Below are 13998 nucleotides of genomic sequence, written 5' to 3'. Positions count from 1 at the left end.
AGAGCAGATCATCCTTAAAAGCTCATCCATCCTCACTGTGATGGTCTGTGATGCTGCCCTCTTTCCTCCAGACTTACGGCGTGACCTTGGGCGGGTCAGCATCTGTGAGTCTTCGAGCCTTCTTATTTATACTGTGGGATAACCTCTCCAGACCCCCTGTCTGCCCCTTGCTTCTGTGCGGGGCAAATGAGTCAGCGTGAGCACTGTGAAACCTCAGCGCTACGATCCCAGCGGTGCGGAATTTCCAAGAAGTCATGACTTTCCTATGGTGACTCTAAGAAGAAAGTCTGAAACATTTTCCGTGTGAGTTTGAACACTGTTGTCTGAAATCAACGTTTTGTTTTGCTTTTCATACCAAGGCCTTCCACCCGATTTCAACTTTTGCATCCAACAGTGACTTGTTATGATACAAAATGTGTCCATTGGGGATCAAATAATACAGAGGGCGGGCCCGCCAGGGATTGTAACTTAACGTGCTTGCCCACGGATTTCTTCCTGCTCAGCACAACTCAGGTATTTAATCTCAGTCAATGGCCTGTCTGGCTGCTTTGCAGTGGACATTTGATTGTGACCACCAAGCACTCACCATCCCCCCCCAACTTTTGGGGGCAATTCTCTCTCCTCCGTGCACAATCTCGTTGCGGGTGTCAGCTAGGGGATAGACGTTGCCCATCCCAAGTCACCAGGTGCCAAATCAGGTCCGTTGGAATCTCTCTAGGGAACGGGAATCTTGAACGGCATGACACATAATGGAAAAAATTTTTGAAGCTCGGTTGATCTACTGGTTCACCCCCAAAACAACCTTTCAAGTCATTCCTGCTATTCAGAGCCTCCAAGACACCCTGGATCCTGCTCCTTTCTGAGCCTTCCAGTGGATCCTGAGAACGACCCCAGAATCTTCCGTGTGGGTAGGTCCATTCTCTGCGTAAGTCAGCCAGGGTTGGCTTCCATTGTTTGCAATCCAAGACCCCTAGTGCATCCTTGAGAGAGACCACGAAAGCTGAGTTTCCATTTTTCACTATGTCAGACTCTGACTCCAGAGTTTCTCAAATCCTTTGGGCTGGGGCCCAGACATCTGTGTGTTAACAAGACTTCCAAAGCCACCTCCACACTCCTGAGAACCACTGCCTTGCCTGGTAATTCCACATCAAAGACAGTGGTCTGTACTGTTACTGGCAGGTGTGGCACAGGCTAACTCTCTGAAATAAAGGACCATTCACTTTGCTAGCATCTGCTCAGGCTCTCCAAGAACCAGACTTCAAGGCCTGAGAGTTTAGGCCAGGCCAGGGCTGGAGGAAAGCTATCACCAAAAGACACTCTCCAGGACAGCCATGGGGACACAACTGCAAAAAGCACACAGCCCATCTCTGCTGCAAGCGTTGAAGGCTAAGGCTTCACCAACTTCCCCATCAGAAAAGTCCAGTATTTATGTCAAACCTGAGGCAGAGCAGGGTCAGCCTTATTTAGTGGGTCCCCACTGGAGTAGGTACAGAGAGCAAAGCAGGAAATGTCTTAATAAGGGAGTGATTTAATAAAATACGATGCATCCACACTTCAGAATACTATGCAGTCATTAAAAAGAATGAGGTAGGACTTCCCTGGTGGCACAGTGGTTAAGAATCAGCCTGCCAATGCAGGGGACATGGGTTCGAGCCCTGGTCTGGGAAGAGCCCACATGCCACGGAGCAACTAAGCCTGTGCACCACAACTACTGACTGAGCCTGCGCTCTAGAGCCTGTGAGCCACAACTACTGAGCCCACGTGCCACAACTACTGAAACTCGTGAGCCTGGAGCCCGTGCTCCACAACAAGAGAAGCCACCGCAACTAGAGAAAGCCCGCGTGCAGCAATGAAGACCCAACACAGCCATAAATAAATAAATAAATAAAATGTATTAAAAAAAAAAAAAAAAGAATGAGGTAGCTCTATAGCCAGGATCAACAAACTTTTTCTACAAGGGCCAGATAGTAAATACTACAGACTTTGCACGCCAGGGTGACTCCATTGCAACTGCTCAACTCTGCCAATGAAGCACAAAAGCCGTTCTGGGCAACACATAAACACATGGGCAAGGCTGTGTCCCAATAAAACTTTATTTACAAAAACAAGCAGTGGGCCAGATTTGGCCCAGAGCCCTGGTTTGCCAACTCCTGTTCTCCACGAGCAGATGTGGAAAACTCCAAGACACACCTATTTATGAAGAAAACTAACTGCCCAGCAACATGTCTAGTGTGAGCTCATCCCTACAAATATAAATATATATAAACATAAATATGTATAGATACATTTGCATAATGTTTGAATATATTTACTATCTATTCCTGTGATGTATTTAAGGTCATAGAATAAGAACCGGAAGAAAGGAGTGGGAGTAACAGAGTTGGAGAAACTCCCACATTTGACTATGTATGTGAAGCTTTTCCCGTGAAAATGCTTACTGTGAATGTAATGTGTAATTTGGAAGGAGGGAGGGAAGAGAAGAAGGAAGTTCGGAGAGAGAAGGAGAGGGAGGGAAGAATGAAGGGGGAGAAGAAGAAAGGAAAAGAAATAAAGTAAAGGAGGAAGAAGGGAGACAGGGAAGGACAGAAAGAAAGCTGTGTTCCAATAAAACTTTCTTTACAAAACCAGGCAGTGGGCCAGATTCGGTCCACAGGTCATAGTTTTGTGACCTCTGGTCTAGGAGGGCAGAGTCATGACAGTTTTGTTCATCGCTACATCTACAGTGTCTAGAGAAAACCTTGGCACACAGTAGGAGCTCAAGAAATAGTATTTGGAAGAATGAATGAAACCCAGCCTCTCCCTATTAACCTAGAAAACTAACAAGTCAACTATTACCCTAAGCCCTTGACATGAGCAGATATAAAGGGAATTTGGCTGTGTGTTACTCATGTAAATGTCTTGAACTAACTGCTACCAGCATACAGGTTAATTAAATGGCAGAGATCTTAAAAAAAAAAAATTCAGTTCTTATTCTCACATTACCACATCAAAGGGGTCTCACTCTGTGGCACTGGGCTGGCTTAGAAAAAGAGAAACAGGACTATGGCTTCTGCTCCACATCTAGAGACCTGTTCTCCAGTTCCCGCCAGGCACAAAAGCTTGTCTGCAGTCACGCAGGTCCCCAGATCTTCAGGCAGATGTTTCCATCTCCAAGGAAACTGCATCTCTAAATGCCAGGCAGTGTTTTCCAACCACAGGCAAACAGATTCTGATTCGAAGGAAAATCTGCAAACCTTCTCTCAAAAATAGGAACAGGGCTTCAAGCAGGGGGCCGACATGGGATGACAATGCCACAAGGTGACTTTCAGAAGAATCAGGGCTGCATTTTTGAGGGGATGGGAGGAGAGATGGGAAGCTGTGCAAGTGGATTTTTAAAGTAGCAAGACAATTGCTGCACTTTCGGACACTCGGTTCTGCAGTGCCCTGGAATCAAGGGCGATTGGCGTCTCAACTGGCAGATTAGGGGAGCAATGTCAAGTACAGTCTTTAAGTCTTCGGGAAATGACTCAACCTGGTGTCTCACGGCTACAAAGAAAGATTGCAGCACTAGACACTGAGTCACTGGCCCTCACCTTAAGCCAAAGGCACCTGGGAAACTAAATAGGAGGCTCCCCTCTTCCTCCTGAATATGCAAACTCACCAGCCCATTGGGTTCTGCTGCCTTCAGTGTGACTGCAGCATCAAGATGAATTATGTATCGGAGAGGTTTGGCAGATTGACAGAGATAGACAGCTGCCCACCAAAGGCCGTGCTGGGTGCAAAGAGAGCCATCACATCAAGATGTTGCAAAAGGCCCCCTCCTGCCCCGTTTGCTTCGGTACAGAATCCCTAAGCTATATGGCTGTCTCCATCACTATCTACACAGTGTCCATCCCAGATCGCTTGTGGATGCAAAAGCAACCAGGAAGATAGCACATGTCATGAGCTAAGCCATGAGCTGCAAATTAAATTGAGGAGCAGGGCTAAAATTCAAGCTAATAAAAAGGGTTACCATCTCTTTGGGGGCCTCCCCATGCTCGGCACTGGGATAAACATTTCCCTTACATTACCTCCAATCTTCAGAGTCCATGTAGGAGACAGAGGACCGTGTCCCCATTTTATAGATGAGGAAACTGAGGCTCAGAGAATGGAAGCTGCTTGCCCAAGGGCCCACAGAGGTGGCACTCCACCCAGACCCTGCTGGCTGCAAGTCTGTGCTCCTTCACCTCTGCAAGGTGCTATTGCTACAACCAGGCTGGTCGGGGGCTCAAGAGAAGGAGAGATGATGAGTGTGGATCAAAAGAGAGTATGGAACAAAAAGACAAACAATCCAATTATAAAATGGACAAAAGACTTGATACCTGTTTCTCCAAAGAAGATCTACAAATGGCGGCAAACAAAAACATAAAAGGATGCTCAAACTGGTCATTAGCCAAATGCAAATTAAAACCACAATGAGATACCACTTCATACTCGCTAGGGTGGCTAAACATTTTTAAAAAGGAAAATAACAAGTGTTGGCAAGGATGCGGATGTGGAACCCTTGCACATTGCTGGTGGGAGTATAAAATGGCTCAGCTGCCATGGACGTTTGATGGTTCCTCAAAAAGTTAAACATAACATTACCACATGACCCAGCAACCCTACTCCTCGACATGTATCTAAAAGAATTAAAAATAGGTACTCAGGACCTCAGGAGACCCAGAAGACCTGGAGGTCTCTGTCACCAACTGGCCCCGTGATGGGTCACATCTGTTGTTCTCTCTGGGCCTCAGTTTCCTTGCCTGTTGTATAACACAGTGACACAAAAGGCTCTTGGAGATCCCGTCACTCAACAAGCTGAGGGTCTACGATGTGCAGGCACTGGGAATCTAATAGTAAGCTGCAGATCTGCTTGCCAAAACCTCTAAATCCAGCAGGAAATAACATAAACATCTAACTGCTGCAGAAGTGGGTGAGGGATGGGAGTGGGAGGGGCTCATTCCAACTCCAGAAATCAAGGAAAGTTTTATGGAAGATGGGGGATTTGGGCTGCATCCAACATGAACAATATTAGTAACTCACATTTATAGAGCAGGTACAATGGGCCAAGTGCTGTACCCTTTTACATGCATCTTTCAAAACTGAATCTTCATAACAAATCCATGAAGCTGAGACTGCCATGTACGCTGTGTGCTAGGTGCTGTGAGGTACCACCCAGATCTGCCTTCAGGAAGGACCTGCTGCCCCAGCTGCCCTTCAGGGATTGCCTCACCCAAGGTCACACCTCCCGGGGGCAGCCCTCATCCAATGACCCATCAAGGCCAAGTTGTAATGGTCTGGCCACGTGGGCCCACTGCAAGCCAACTCTAGTTGGACATTTCAGCCCCCAAGCTCCCGTGGGGTCATTGGGCTGAGGCTGTCACTTGGCCTCCATCATGACTCGGCTTCCCCCTCTGTCTGATCCTACATCTTCCCCCTCCCTCCCATAGGGATGGATACCCACAGCATTCCATAATAAACATTCACCATGCTAAACTCCATCTCAGAGCCTGCTTCCTGAGGAACCCAGCCCTCTACCCCATTTCAGAACAGAAGAGGCAACTGAGGCTCAGAGAGGTTATTTCACTTCCCTTAAGTCACACAGTTGGGAAATGGGAAAGTAGGGACTTGAACCTGGGTTGGCATAGCTCCTGAGCTCCTGTTTAGTTATCTACCCTTTGTGATCACCTCCCAGGGCAAACAGCAGCCGGGCAGGCAGAGGGGAGAAGGGTTGCTCTTGACAGGTTCCAAATTCCACAGCTCTGGCAAAGGAAAAGGGGCTTAGAGGCATGTGATGAGGGCAGAGATGGTCAAGTTGATTCTGATTAAGCCAAGAGTGGGGCTTGGTGGTGCCTGTGACACGCAAAGGACCTTTCCCCTGAGAAAGGGCCACAGGCAAGCAAGCACGAACGCCATGTGGCTTCTGACGAACTGCACTCAGTCCTGAATAATTCAGGGAAGAGGGATACCATTTACTATTTCTCAGCCTGCACTCAGGGGCTCTTTCAGCAAAGGAGACCAGCTGCGTCATAAAGTCCTGAGAACAACCACGGGTCCTGGCCTCAGGCAGGAGGGAAAGAACTCGACATCACCCACCTATTTCTTGTTTCGCTTCAAGGGAAAGTGTCTGTTGCGCAAATGAGATACTCAGCATAGTGGGATATGAAACAGTAGGGAGAAGAAGAATTAGACTGAGAAACGAAAGGGGAAAATGAACATGTTTCCTGGTGCTGGAGGCAGCCAGACGCCGGCTCTGCCATGTCCCAGCTGTCACTCCAAGGGCCCCACGTCTCCACGTCATCTCTACGGTGGGGACGGACGCGGCGCCTCTCCCAGGGCTGTCGTGACGATTAAATGAGGTGACGTGTGTAAAGAGCTTGGTATGTACCTGACACTTAAGGGATGCTTGGTAACTGTTTCACGTTTTCCCTAGCTATCATATTAACCATGGCCACTCCCTGGAGCCCTGTAGTATATTGCAAACAGACTGTTATCTCTATGAAATAACATTTAGTAAGGGCTTTCTACGTGCCAGGCACTGTCCCAAGAACTCAATGTGTATTCTTAATACATTTAATTCTTCCAAACACCCCTTGGTCGGTACTAGTACTATTGTCCCCATTTTACAGATAAGGAAGCAGAGGCCATATCCAGTCATAACGTCCATTCACTAGCTGAGCAAATACTTACTGAATGATAGGGCGGAATATATGAAGAGGCACCTGCCCTCAAGCTGCTGTTAATCTAGTTGAGGAGCCAAGATGGACTCCCACAAGAAGTTATACAGAAAAAAATGAAGAAAAATAAAGGGGAACACACAGTGTGCTCTAAACGCCAAGTCCCTGCTGTGGCCTTGCTTAAAGAAAAATATAGGAGATGCTGCAGAGTAAGAACCAACATAAAATGGGCCACCAATGGGCAATGAATGAGTCCCAATCCACGCTCTATGGAAGCCCAGAGGATGGGGCCAACTTTCTAGAACATTCCTGAACTGGAGGAAGAAGCTCATTTTCCAAAAGCCTAGACTTCCTCTTCCCCTCTCGACCTAGAGATTGCTTAGGTCACTGAAGATGAGTGGCTGCTTCTAAGGACCCCTGCCTCTCAAAGCCCAGGCCTTGAGAAGCAACCAACATGATAAGATAGTAGGTGTCTCTGCGAATTCCCAGGCCAAGCATAAATAGGTGGTTGATAAATCCTGGGTGGGTAAATGCCTTCCATCCACACTAGGGATACTCCTAGAATGCTTATCTCCCGTCAGACTCTATGCTAGATGCTTTCTATGTACAGTCTCATGGAACCCTCCTGACCCTAGAAAGCAGGTCCTGCAATTACCCCACTGATTAGTTGGGACACCTGAGACTTACAGGGGAGCGTCCTTTATTCAAGTCATCTATCCTGTGAGCAGTAAACTCAGGCTTCAAGAAGACCCTCTCTGAGTCCTATGCCCTTGAGCTAAACCACTCTGCTCTTGCCTCTTTAATAAATTACTTTCCTCCAATTTCATATTCCTTGGTCTACACTGGCTGGAGGGTCATCACTCAGCCCTTGAACTTTGTCTAAGGGAAGAAGGAGTGAAAGGGTTAACCAGGGGATCTACAAATGCATTGAGGACATGCAGAAATTGGAACTCTAGTGCACTGCTGGTGAGAACGGAAAATGGTAGCTGTTGTGGAAAACAATATGGCAGTTCCTCAAAAAAGTAAACAGAATTACCATATGGCTTCTAGGTATATATCCCAAATTCTACTTCTAGGTATACATCTCCCCCCCCCAAAATGGAAAGCAAGGTCTCAAATAGATCTTTGTTTACCCGTGTTCATACCAGCATTGTTCACAATAGCCAAAAGGTAGAAGCAACCCAAGTGACCATCAACAGACGAAAGGATAGACAAAATGTGGTCTATCCATACAACGGAATATTATTCGACCTTTAAAAGGAAGGAACTTTTGACCCACGCTACAACATGGATGAACCTTGAAGCCATTTAGTGAAGTAAGCCAGTCACAAAAGGACAAATACTGTATGATTCCATCTATATGAGGTACTTAGACAGAAAGTAGAATGGGAGTTTCCAGGGGCCAGAGGGAGGGGAGAATGGGGAGTTTAATGGAGACAGAGCTTCAGTTTGGGAAGATGGGAAAAGCTCTGGAGATGGACGGTAATGATGGCTGCAGAATAATGTTCAATTCATGCAACTGAATCGTATGCCTAAAAATGGTTAAAGTGACAAATTTGATGTTATATGTATTTTATCACAGTTTTTAAAAATTAGCAAGTGGATAACCCACCCAATGACGACAGCTGGGGAGGAGGGTCCTGTGGGGGAAGAGAGAGAAAGAGAGATGCTTGGAGAGGAAACTGCTTTTCTTCAAGAAGACCAAAGGGAGGACTGCCAAGGTTCGCCGCAGAGCCACGGTGCCATTTTCTGGGCAAAGGAAGCTGAGCTGTGGGAGTGAAAGTTCACAGCCAGCACCGCGAGAGAAGCCATCAGCCAGCTCAGCCCAGGCCCCTCTGCCTTCTCCACACTGTTACATACCTTCTCTAGCTGTGTGCTCTCCAGCTGCTCAGACCCAACTTCACTGGAGATTCAGGGCTCCCCAGGTACCAAAAGCAAATGCCAAGTTTATGACCACTGGCAAAGGAGCCATAAAACCCAGACCTGCTCAAGTATATCACAGCGCCACCTGCCGCCTGCCGCCTGCCACCTGCCACCTGCCGCCTTCCACCTGCCACCTGCCGCCTGGGGAGGCTGCTGGGCCCCAGGTTGGGTTTTGTGGGGATCCCACTCCACCCATGATCAACGCATTATCTGGATCATAAGAAAAGCAGTGGACAGTGAACCCTAAAGGAGAGTGGACTTCTTAGGAGCACAGCTTGTACAAACTCTCAGAAGTGATCACAGCAATAATCGTCCCGTTATTACCTGAGCTGCCCTGACAGCTAAGTTTCGCACCAGATGCCAAGAAAAAGGCAGATTTGGAGTCAGACAAGCTTGGAATTTGCTTCGCTGCACCTTGGGTTTCTCTTCTGTAGGAAGGGATGACCTGTATCCTAGCACTGTTGGAAGCAGTATCATGAAGGTTTTCGGGTTGTGGGCTCAGGACGCAGGATGGGATTCAGAGCCCAGCTCTGCAGCTGAGCAGCTGTGCTGTTTCAGCGAGCTTGCCTACTCACTCTTATCAAGGGACTGGACTGGGTTAGAGAGTGCCATTCCCGAAAGGATCCTTCTAGCTCCAATCCTCCCTAGTGAGTAGCTAGTATGGAACTAATGAGCCATTCCAGACATCCAAGGACATCCAGGACCTCCCTTTGCACATGCTGTTCCCTTAGCCCGAAATACTCTTTCTACAGAAATCCATACAGCTTGTTCCATCATTTCATTCAGTTCTGTGCTCAAGCGTGCCCTTGTTAGTAAGGCCGTCCCGTCCGCCTCATCTAAAACGGCAGACCCCCTCCCCACGCTCTCCCTCCCCTTATCTTGGCTTTCAGCTTCTTCACGACAGGGAACATCACCTGACGTTGTGCGTATTTACTGGTTTATGCACCTATTGTCTATCTTCCCCACCAAGCCACAGGGCCTTTGGACGTTCTGTTCTGCTCGTAACCGAGTACCTAAGATAGTGCCTGGCATGTGCTAGGCGTCCAACACGTGCCTGTGAACAAATCCATGTTATAGCTTTTATGTAAAATGTCAGTGATGATTACCCTTTTGCTGAGTATTTTCGGTGTATTATCTCATTTAATTCTCACAACAGCCCAATAAAGTAGGTATTATGATTCTCCCATTTTACAGATGGAGACAGAGTAGCTAAGTGACTCACCCAAGGCCATAGAGCTACAGGGTGGTGGAGGCAGGATCTGACGGCGGGACATCAGATCCCAGAGCCCACGAGCTGGACCATCTTCCTCGCTCCCTCCACTCACCTCCCAAGCTCCCCACCTACCACTTTGCCTCCCCAGCCATGGTCTGAACTAGCATCACGGCAGAGTGAGATCTTTCATGAAATGCAAATGATATGCAACCAACAGTAAGCACTAAATTGCCTTTCTTATTTATTTTTCCTGCACAGGACTGGCCTGGTTGTTATTAAAAAAATAAAATAAAATAAGTCACTGGAAAATAATGCTGCTGCTCTGATGCCTTGGAGCTATATGGAGATATATGAAGCCTGCCCGTGCTTTAATTGGCTTCCTGCCACTGGGTGCACTTAACTAGTTGAGGCCGCTATTAACTGCGCTGAAGAAAACATTTATTCACAAGAGAGCCACATAATGAGGGGAACTGTCAGTGAGGGGGCAAATGTCGGCATCTCTCAGATGAGGGAGAATGGCTCATTCGAACTGCTGAAATGTCCTCTTAACTCTCAACATCGGTGTCATCATGCAGGGCAACGCTGAATAAATGACTCTGGATGATAAAAAGGAACTTCTAGTTTATTTCCATTCACTTCTTCACATCGCTCCTTCCACCACTCCAGGACAAGCCCCCAGCATCTCTCTCCTGGTGATGGAGGAAAAAAACCCCTTAGTTGCACCCGATGTCCCCAATCCTCTCTTTGCATTATAGAAGAGAAAACTTATTAAAAGTTTAAATCTGGACATGCCACACCTTTGCTTAAAACTTCTTAGTGGCTTCCCAAAGTCATAAAATAAATATGAAATTCTTTACCATCACCTCTGTAGTGGGTTGAACGGTGCCCCCGCCCCCCAAAGATATATCCACTGGGACTTGTGAATGGTGCCTTCTTTGGGGAAAAAAGATCCTTGTACAAGTACATTTGGGATCCAAAGCTCAGATGAGGGGCAAGGGAGAGGGTGGGTGTCATGCCACTTTTCTCCTCCTCATTTGTACACAAACCTCACCTATACACTCATGATAAAGAGATGACTATGTATTTTGGTCCCCAAACTCAGAATAAAACCTATTTGTTAAAAGAAAAAAAGAAAGTCCTTGTAGGTACAATTAAGTTAGGGATCTTGAGATGAAATAATCTTGGATTATCCAGCTGGGCCCTAAATCCAACGACAGTATAAGAGAAAGGGAGAGGGAGATTTCACTAGAGGAGAAGACAGAAGAGAAGGCCATGTGAAGATGGAGGCGGGGCTGGAGTGATGCTACCACAAGCCAAGGAAAGCCAGAGCCACCAGGAGCCGGAGGAGGCGAGGAAGGGTCCTCCCCTAGAAGCCTTTGGAGAGCGCCTGGCCCTGCTGACTCCTTGCTCCGACTTCTGGCCTCCAGAACTGTGAGAGAATAGATTTCTATTGTTTGAAACCACCCAGCTTGCGGTAAATTGTTATGGCAGCCCCAGGAAGCTTACACAGCCCCCAAAGTCTCCATGGGATTCACCCCCACACTCTCTCTCTTCCCCCGCACTGCCCTTCTTCAGTCACTCAAATGAAACCTGCTATCATGCCCGCCCCAGGGCCTTTGCACATTGCTGTTGCCTCTGTCTGCCCCCCGTTAACTTCTTCTACACCTTCAGATAGCAATTCAATCATAACTCCCCTCAGGGAGGTTTTCCTGATGTCACTGGCCAAGAATGAGATCCCCGTTACAGACCCTCCCATCACCAAGCACCTCTCCTTAGTAGCCCCTGTTGGTTACCATTGCCAAGGTGTGGGATTGAATCACCTCCCTCATCAGAACTGAGAGCGAGTATCATGTCTGTCTTCTACTCCAATCCCCAGAGCTGTGCACACGGTGCCTGGTATACAATAGATCCCCAAATACTTGATTGAATGTTGAAGGGAGGAGTAACTCAGAGAACCTCAGAAACAGGTTCTACAGCCAGACATCAAATAGATGCATCAAATTAAAAAGAGAGGAAAAAAAAAGGTCTCTGGAGCGAGCCCGCAATTTAGCCTGGCTTGTTTTCCCAAAGCCACATCAAAGTTTTCAGAAACAACTTCCAGAGCCTTCGGATGGTGTCAAATCAGGACGTCTTGTCTTCCAGACTCCCCAGTGTGGGCAGAACTTTCCTCATTAAGCATCATTTTTGTCCATGCCTCAACCAAACTGGAATATTCCCAGAGACCAAGGCAAAGATCACTTGCAAAAGGAGAGAAATTCAGTGAAACTGCTGGAGCTGGTGACCAGCATACCACGGCGCTTTTAAAGCTCCTCTCTGGCTAATGGGTTGTTTAGCTTGGAGTGGGATCTCCCAGAGCTACATTATTACACATTCGGGGCCATTTTTCTCTATTCACAGCTGGATAATTGACTGGATGGAGGGAAGGCCAGTCAGTTCCCCCAAGGGGGATAAGGAGGAGCAAAAGTGAGAAAAGACAGTTTTCCAGCGACGGACTCGGTTCCTTATTCTCTCCGAACTCAAACTCATCAACCCAGAAACTAAAAGCCAACCCAGAAACGATGGGGGGAGGAAAGCCGGGATGGAGCAGGGGGCGGGGAGGGATAGGTAGATGGCCCAGGAGTGAAGCCTAGATTCCAATCACAAACTCAGGACCTGCCATGTGCCGAATCTTGGGCAAATTATTTAACCTCTTTTAGTCTCATTTCAGCTGTAGAGCAGGATTTAACTTGTTCATTCAATGAATACTTACGGGGTGCCAACAACGTGTTAGGCAGGGCTGGGACTAGGGCAAGTTGGCTGAGGTACCAGCGCCTGGGATTCAGGCACCGGCCCAGCCCCCAGAGTGAGCATCTCTGTAAACGTTGCTCCCTCGGCCCCACCTCACTCCACCCTGGCTCTGGTGCTAGGGGTCGGGGTCCACGGATGAACAACACCAGATCAGTGTGCTGTCATGAAGTCTAGGAGTTGGAGGGGAGAAAGCTTGTCTGCACTTCACGACACTCATCCTTTTGGCCACAACAAAAAACAGCAAAGAAATCGCATGCTGAAGTTCTTAAAAGGCAATTCCACCTCCCGCTGAAAAACCATTCGTGTGTCCCAGGCTAGGCTGGATTTATCAAACACACACAGCTACCCAGCAATCTTCCCAGAGCGCAGGATTAGAGGCCAAAGGAAATTAACACAAACAGACCCCATAAATATCAGTCTCTTCCAGACCTGCTCCGCTGGGGTGTCCGTCCTTCCAATCCCAACGGCGTGCACTCCAGCCGCATCGGGGTCTGGACTGGGAGCCCTGAAATTATCCCCGCTCCATGCGGTGTACATAAAACGGGGTGGAATCAGCTAGTCTCTTTACTTTGCAAAGAAACTGTAGAGAAAAAGGGCAAACAGTACTTGTCCACAACCGGGATGCATTAACATAAACAGAAGGCGTTTGGGCAACTTCTGGGTAAAAACTGAGTCTCATTTAGGGGTATTATTCGATCCGTGCACTGCTTCCTATGAGGTCCCGATAGAAGACCTGTAATCTTCGGGATTATCTGAACTCGGGAAGGACATTTTGTATTCACGGGTGAAGACGTTCATATTTATGCCTTTGTGGTGAATGGTTCCTGAGCTGCAGGTGCCCCTGAAAGATCTCTCACATCAATCGTTTTCATTGAGGGAAACGCGGCTTTCCCTCTAAGGTCCGTATCCCACCCACTGCCATCTCCAGCCAAGTGGACGAGTGGAAAAGCACGTTTCCTGTGTGGGAGGGGAAACTGGTACTGGGTGGAGCTGGAAGAATCCAGCTGCCACTGACCTCGGAGCTAACTTCTGCATCTCTTCAATAACCGAGCAGCAAAGCCAACCCTTGTAACCCAGACAGCTGGGGAGAGAAGGAATCGCTGAAGACCACTGAATCAGGCCCCTGGAAGGCCAAGAGGCAAGAGTGTCAAAGAACGTGGGCTCCCGTATCAGATGCCTGGGTCGAAATCCCCACTCTTTTTATCTGAAGGATGGGAATGATTCTGGCGTCTCTCTCATGGGGCCATTGTAAAGAGCACATGAGATAACGCATGGAAAGCCTCGGTGCCTCTAAATCCCTACCCGTGTTAGCTACTATCTGCGCAAGGCAGGTATTCTGACCACCTGTATTCATTTCCTTGGGCTGCTGTAACCAACTACCGCAAATTAGGTGGCTTC

At 47.9% G+C, this 13998-nt stretch overlaps 1 protein-coding gene across 1 annotated transcript in view; it reads right to left on the bottom strand.

Annotated features, from left to right (window-relative positions):
* KSR2 (kinase suppressor of ras 2) overlaps positions 1-13998 on the bottom strand; it is a 404068-nt gene that overhangs the window by 183188 nt on the left and 206882 nt on the right. The window lies entirely within an intron of this gene.

Source organism: Tursiops truncatus, chromosome 13, assembly GCF_011762595.2.
Source record: "Tursiops truncatus isolate mTurTru1 chromosome 13, mTurTru1.mat.Y, whole genome shotgun sequence".
NCBI lineage: Eukaryota > Metazoa > Chordata > Mammalia > Artiodactyla > Delphinidae > Tursiops > Tursiops truncatus.
This window is presented reverse-complemented; position numbering and strand designations above follow the sequence as displayed.